General features: G+C 36.2%; 1 pseudogene; it reads left to right on the top strand.

Moving 5' to 3' along the window:
- Positions 1-3,152: 3,152 nt before the first annotated feature.
- Positions 3,153-6,874, top strand: LOC113302597 (annotated as a pseudogene).
- Positions 6,875-6,940: the final 66 nt, after the last annotated feature.

Raw genomic sequence — 6,940 nt, 5'->3', positions numbered from 1 at the left:
CCTAACGTATCTTTCAAGTCGTGCATATTGAAAACATAACTGCGAAGTTGTGAATGATTATACTCTAGTTAGACATAGTATTAAGGAATTACAATACGAAGTATAACGTCTATCTTTTGAACTTCGTATATAAGACATCGACATAATCGTATGAATGTTATTGTTATTATGTATGGGTATGGGTGAAGATTCCGTCCTAGTAAACAATGTTTTACATTCGTTTAAAGGAAGTAAATTCATAAACTTGTTTTGTGAATCGAAAGGGAAATCGCTAGGCTTATTGGTATTGTTATTCATTGCAAATCTTTTGAATTCCCAATATGTGTGTTAGTATAACCGCTCATAACATGTTTATGTATCTTGGTAAAACTATTCACAAGGCCTGACTTTTGTATTGGTATGACTTTTATTAGTGAAACCGATCCTAAATAATCACCTAAGATTGTAAGATCGATATCTTGAATTTGGTGTGACTAAATACTAGCCATTGGGTAACCGATCCTAGTAAGAGGTGCAACCAATCACAAGTATGTGGAATCGATCCTTGTAAGAGGTACAACAAGTGTTAGTAATTGGTAACCGATCATATGACTTGTGCAACCGATCACAAGTAAATACCATAATAATGTGGTAAGCGAACCTAGTACCCACATGGAGGTAGAACCGTAGTTTTGTGTTTTGGTAGAACCGTGAAACCCATTAATGGTGATTTGATAGGATAATCAATCACATAGTTCTTAGAAGTCAGATGAACCAATTCTAAACTTGTTTGGAAGTGTGGCAAATCGGTTCCAAGATTGTAAATATGAAAAAGGATTTACAAAGTAAAGATGTCGACATACTTTGAACATGTGCAGTAATTCTTATCTTTTATTGTTCAAAGATATTCTTTAATAACTAAAAGAGAATCACGGATCGAAATAAATTGAGAATCTTTTAATTAAGGTTTTTAGTTTTATATGCTTTTAATTTCCAGCAATTAAATGCATATCTTTAGAAAATAAAAATTGGTAATGTGCATTTACTAACTGGAGATTTTTTATTGAGATTCCGGTCAATATTTGGATAGTGCATTTCCAGGAATTATGAAAACCGTTTTTGACTTTATTGTATATCTTTGAGAATATCCGGTTTTGGAAATTCCTTGATGTCCAAACTTCCTTGGTTTATAAATATTGAAGTTTGCATTTCGAGCAACTGTGAACAAGTTTCCTTGATTTAGAAGCCCATATGCAAATTCTACTTTCCTAGTCACACTGGCCCATAAGGCCTAACAACCAACAAAAACCAAAACAAAGTTGATTTTAATGTTTTGCTCGTAACTTCTTCGTCCGAACTTGGAATGACCTCATTCTTTTTGTGTTGGCTTTATATTTAAATTCTCTATAAGATGGTGAGGAGAAATCAAGTATTTGAACGAATTCCATTTGGTCCCTGCTCCTTATTCATTACTAGACTTCATTTTCTTAATATTTTAAAGTCATTTCTTATTCTTTTGGTTGGTTCATCCTAACAAAGGCTGCAAAATAAATAAAAAAACGTAATAAAAAGGTAGAATGTAAGAAATATAACCAAAAGAAGTGTTGTTTCAAAATATGTCGATTATGCACCTATCAATAGGTCTCATGTTGCTTATAATAATACTTATTATGATTTAAAAATAAACTCTTTATACCCCATTTGCCTCAACTACATCAGCATTTTCACCCATTTCAAGATTGATATCGTGTTCCCCTTCGCACGAATGATCCCCCTCAAGTTGCTCTTTAAGGTTTTGGAGACGATTATCTTGATGAGACGCGACCATTACTTAAGACTCAAACCCGTAAGTTCTCTACTATGTTGAACACCTCTTGATCCAGAAAACTTGGCAGATGAATCTTTAATGGTCGAGAAACTCGATAGTTTGTGGATGTAATCTAATTTCAAACATTTGATTTAATTGGGTTTTTTTATTAAAGAAAGTATCTTAAAACTATTGTGCGGATCCAAACTAGTTTTACACTTCATTAAGATTTGATCAGACCAGACATTCAATTAAAAATGCGCGTTATATAACACTGAATCAACATTAAATCCATTCACATAAATCTTATAGAATTCATCATGTTTAAACCGTCTTCTGTTGGCTTCAACAAATTTGGAATTAGGTATAATTTCTGATGGCAACTGATATCCAGGATCGATTAAGAGTACCATCTTCTTCTAGGGTGAAGTGATCACCAGCCATTTCGATGTGGAGATGATATAAGTTGAATTGTAAGAGATTTAATATTCACATAAAATTAGTTATTAGTTCGATCAAAAAGCACTGAGCGACCTAGATAGTGTAGAGCGACGGAGATAAACTCACTAGCGATGGAAATCTTATTAGTGACCACCGAATGATGGAGTCTCTATCGCTCGGTAGAGACTATCCAAATACAAATCCAAAGTCTTTTCCAATAGCAAGTACCGGGTCGACTAGAGAATATCTCCTAAGAGTAAAACATAGGTTTTACGCCGGCCTGTCCGAGCCTCGCACAACTTGCACTACGGCAAGCAAGAATACTTGATGCTACCCACCTCGCAATTGTTTTAGTTTTTGGACCAGATGGAAATTAGTCACCGTGTTAAAGGGATTACGAGTTCTCGACCATTAATGCGGATATACTTGCACCATGTCCCGGTTGCAGAATCTACGGGGTGTTTTCCCCCTTCACAATCCTGCCAACTGCAGCGCTACATGGGGATTCCCCCCCTTCACAAACTGTAGGGTTGCCTTTACGTGTTCGCTGATTGAGTTGTAAATAAATTTATAGGAAATAAAGGGGAAGGGTTGTTAGTCTACATACTTGAAACCCACCTCTTCCACGCGTATTGCCGCCCTCCATTTTTTTCTGTCCAACGCCTGTTCTGGTGAAAGATTTCGGTTGCTCAGGTCGTTCTTTACGCACTCGTCCCAAGTAATCTTCGGTCGGCCTCTGCGTTGCATCCTTCCTTCAGCGCGCCAGATGCGACCTACTCGCACCGGGGCATGAGGCAGTCTTCGCTGGAGATGCCCAAACCAGCGCATTCGATGCTGTGCTAGCATCTCCTTGATTGGCGCTACCATAAGGACGTCAAAAATCATGATTTTACTTCTATCTTCATCGGAACTTGTTTGATTGGAAGTTTCCGATGGGAACTAGTTCCATAATTACAACGTGTGAGTTAATGTTTGCTACCTACCGCTAATCAAAAACAACAAAGTCTTCCGACTTTTCTTATTTTTGTACGCAGTAGTAAATAATTTTTGTATTTAGTTATTTCTTTAATCGTACGCATCTCTCTAAAAATTTATTTTCAATGACAAAAACCCAGAGAATCTCTTCAACAACACCCTTTAAAACCTCAAAATACCATCACCTCATCAAATTCAAACCCGAAATTCTACCAAATTCTTGAGTCAAATGGCTAGAAGACCAAACGATTCAGAAACTAGTCGTTGTGCTTTTCTGATCCTTCTTCTAATGGGTTTAATATCTTGTTCTTTTGTTTATATGTGTTTATCTGTTGCATTTAGACCTAAAACCTTCAATTCTGTATCAGATTTATCATCAAAGAAAGAAATTGATGATAGGTTTGAAGGGGAATGTTGTAGAGGTGTTGAAAATTTGGAACTTTGGGGTAGTGCTGTAAAGTGGGGATCTGAATTTAAGTTTAATACTTCTCAAGAATGTTGTAATGCTTGTAAAGCTATGTGCAGTGGTGGATGAAACAAACAAAAATGTGGACCTAAATTTGGTGAAGTATGTATGATTTCCATTTCCATTTCTTTTGTTTTTGTTTCATTTTGATTCTTTATAATATGGTTTTGATTGTATGGTGATATGGGGATTGGTAACATGACCTAATTTGGTGAAATTAGGGTATCATTTTGGTCATTCCGTCCATTTTGACCTGCTTGAGAGTAGCTTAGCTTAATGAGTCTAGGAGATTTTGGAGTTATGTATTAGTGGTGCATGAATTTGCATATGTATGTTAGAACGATATGTATCGTATGGATATAGTAATTTATGATCTACACAAGCCTACTGCTGTTCTGTAAACATAGAGACAACTCTAACATTAATATGTAACACTAATATTTGATGTTACACATCAGTGATAGTGTTAGAACTCATTGTTAGCAAAGTATGCCTACCTATATATATGCTTCCTCTTAGAACAGGTTTGCAGTTCAATAATGAATTTTGGGTGTAGTACCTTGAGCTCTTGCTAGGTGAAATGTGTATCTTTGATGATTTCATTTTTAGAAACTGATGATAACCCATAATCATTGATCTGGCGTAGCTGTTTATTCCAAACCAAATTTTGTTAGTAGACGGATTTTTCTTGCGTGGTTATAAGCAACATATGAACATATATCACTTCATTTTGATTTTCCTCTGCTTTTTCAATTTTTTTTTTAATTAGTGTTGGTTGAAGAAACAAAAGGACACTTTGGCCCCTGATCGACAAGATGCAAGAGATTCAGTTATATGGACGTCAGGGCTTACTTTCGGAAAAGGAGAGGTATTTTATTTGCTGAAATTAATAATCACTATTTCTTAGTTCTCTGAACTTATATGTCATGTGGAAGATGGATGTAGATGATTTGATCAATCTGTTTGTCACACTTTTACTTTCCTTATTCTGGTTGTTTCTATGAAGTATGCATTGATATTGGTCATGATAATGGATAGATGATAACATTAGTGCGAAAAGGATAGATTATAAGCTGCAAAGATATTTCTGGAAACTGGTTGAAAATTACCTATCTTAAAATCATATATAGAAATGCTGCCTCATGGCAAAGAGATCATCAATACCTGCCAGTGCTGAGTGTCCCTTTTTGCCCTGCATTTTAAGCATTCAAAGTAAACCGATTGTATTCTGAAACATTTATGGTTAAAGCTGCTACACGTCGTGCATAAAAACTACGATATTCTTTCGTGCTTCATAGGAAGTTTAAATGTTGATGAGATCGAAAGCCTGTTTGTCTATTTGTTTGAGATATGACCTTTTCATGTTGCATATTTGACTATTTTAGCGTACATATTGTAAGTGTGTGAGGTCAATTATCCCAATAACACTTGTACTGTTTAGGTTAAGTTTACTTCCCAAGGTACGAAGGAATTCCCTATGCTAATCTCAATAAAGAAAAAAAGGGTAGGAAAAATAAAATAAGGCATGGTGACTTCGTATTTGCCACTGCATTTTTTCATTTGGTACTTTCTTTTGTCAAGACTTATAAGTTGCTGGGATGGCATGGCTAGTTCCAGCTAGTCGGAGGTTTCCGGTTTGTTGGACATGTTGACTAATGGTGTTATGCATACATGTGTGGTCTAATGGGGTATCTCACATTCTGCATCGACATGCTGCTGCGGGGAGAGCATATCAGGCACAGTAGCCAGTACCTTCCTCCATCAGCTTTCTATATCAGTTGGGTCCTAAAATAGGCCTTGTCACGCCATCTTTCTGTTCGAGTAAGCAAAGTATAAGGAGTCCTGACTAGACTTGCTGACTGATTAAAAAAAAGGACAAATCTGGAGTTACTTTATTTTGATTTCTCTTTTATCGGCCCGAAAAGCATACATTATTGTTTTAAACATGACTTTCTCCTTTTATTTTGCTTGTAGGGTATCGTGGGTTTGCATACAGATTATGGAATTCTTCGCATAAAAGTAAGCGTTATTAATCTCTCCTATATTCGTATCTAATGGTCTGCTGCATCCAACTAGAGATATCTTTCTTTTTTTAGTTTTTCTAGACCCTTCTTGGGGGGTTTGTAAGTCAAAAGTAAACACTCAGTTTTCATCATTCGACAGATTTTTGTCCCGTTCGGTGGTGTCCTTTGTAAATCTTTTGAACAATATGCATCTGTTTAATGCTCTTCGTTTCTTTTAACAGCTTCTGCCTGAGAGTGCCCCATATTCAGTGAATTACCTTCTCGAACTTCTAGGGATGCGTCATTGTGCGGGATGCCAATTCTATCGTGCAGAAAGTCGAGGGGATAACTGGGATTTGGAGGGAAACCACATTAAAAATTTAAGTTTTTCGTGATTTCTGTCTCTGCTGTGAATAATCAATATGATAAAAGAAGAATAAAATATGTTGAAGTAATGAAATAACATCATGCAGCATACCAATGTATGGAGTCTTTGGTGTGACATATTTGGGGATCAGCCTGAAAGATGATTTCTCGTTAAGTTACTGATCGCATTTAGTTAGTGAGAATTATAATTTCTTCAATGAACTATGTAGGCTCCTCTTGGTCCTCCATTTGCCCTAATTCAAGGAACACTTGAAGCTGAAGGATCCACATTCAAGAATATCCCAACAGAAGCATGCTTAGATATAAGACGAGGATCAGTTGCATGGGTTGGTGCCGGTCCAGAATTCTTTATAAGCTTAGCAAATCACAATGAGTGGAAAAAAGCTTACTCAGTTTTTGGTTCTGTACTTCCTGAAGACATGGAAATTGCAGAGAAAATTGCCCAACTTCCAACCACGAAGGATGTTTTGGAGCAACATCAACGTATCAGTTTTGGAGCAACCTGTACCGTTGTGGTTTAGAAGAATTACGAAACACGTTAACTGAAACCAAAATCTTAGCGCAAATTCATAAGCAGATTCCGAGGGTGCTCAGTTTTTATGGCATGTTGTTTACTTCCTAGTTGTTTTGTGGGGGACACCTAAGGCTTCTGATTTTTACTTCCACCGACTTCATTTCGGTGATAAGCTGGTTTTTGTCTTACTTTTAATTTAGAGATTACATGGACATATTTTTGTTCATTTGATTCAAACTAACGGTTACACCCAGATGCAGTAGTGCAACACCCTTATCTGTCAGAAAGAATTAGTATTTCAGGACTGCTCTACTGCTTCTTATTACTATTCTTGTTTTTTAGTTGGTCATAATCTTAAAATCTGTTTT

Source organism: Papaver somniferum, chromosome 8 (genome assembly GCF_003573695.1).
Source record: "Papaver somniferum cultivar HN1 chromosome 8, ASM357369v1, whole genome shotgun sequence".
NCBI lineage: Eukaryota > Viridiplantae > Streptophyta > Magnoliopsida > Ranunculales > Papaveraceae > Papaver > Papaver somniferum.
This window is presented reverse-complemented; position numbering and strand designations above follow the sequence as displayed.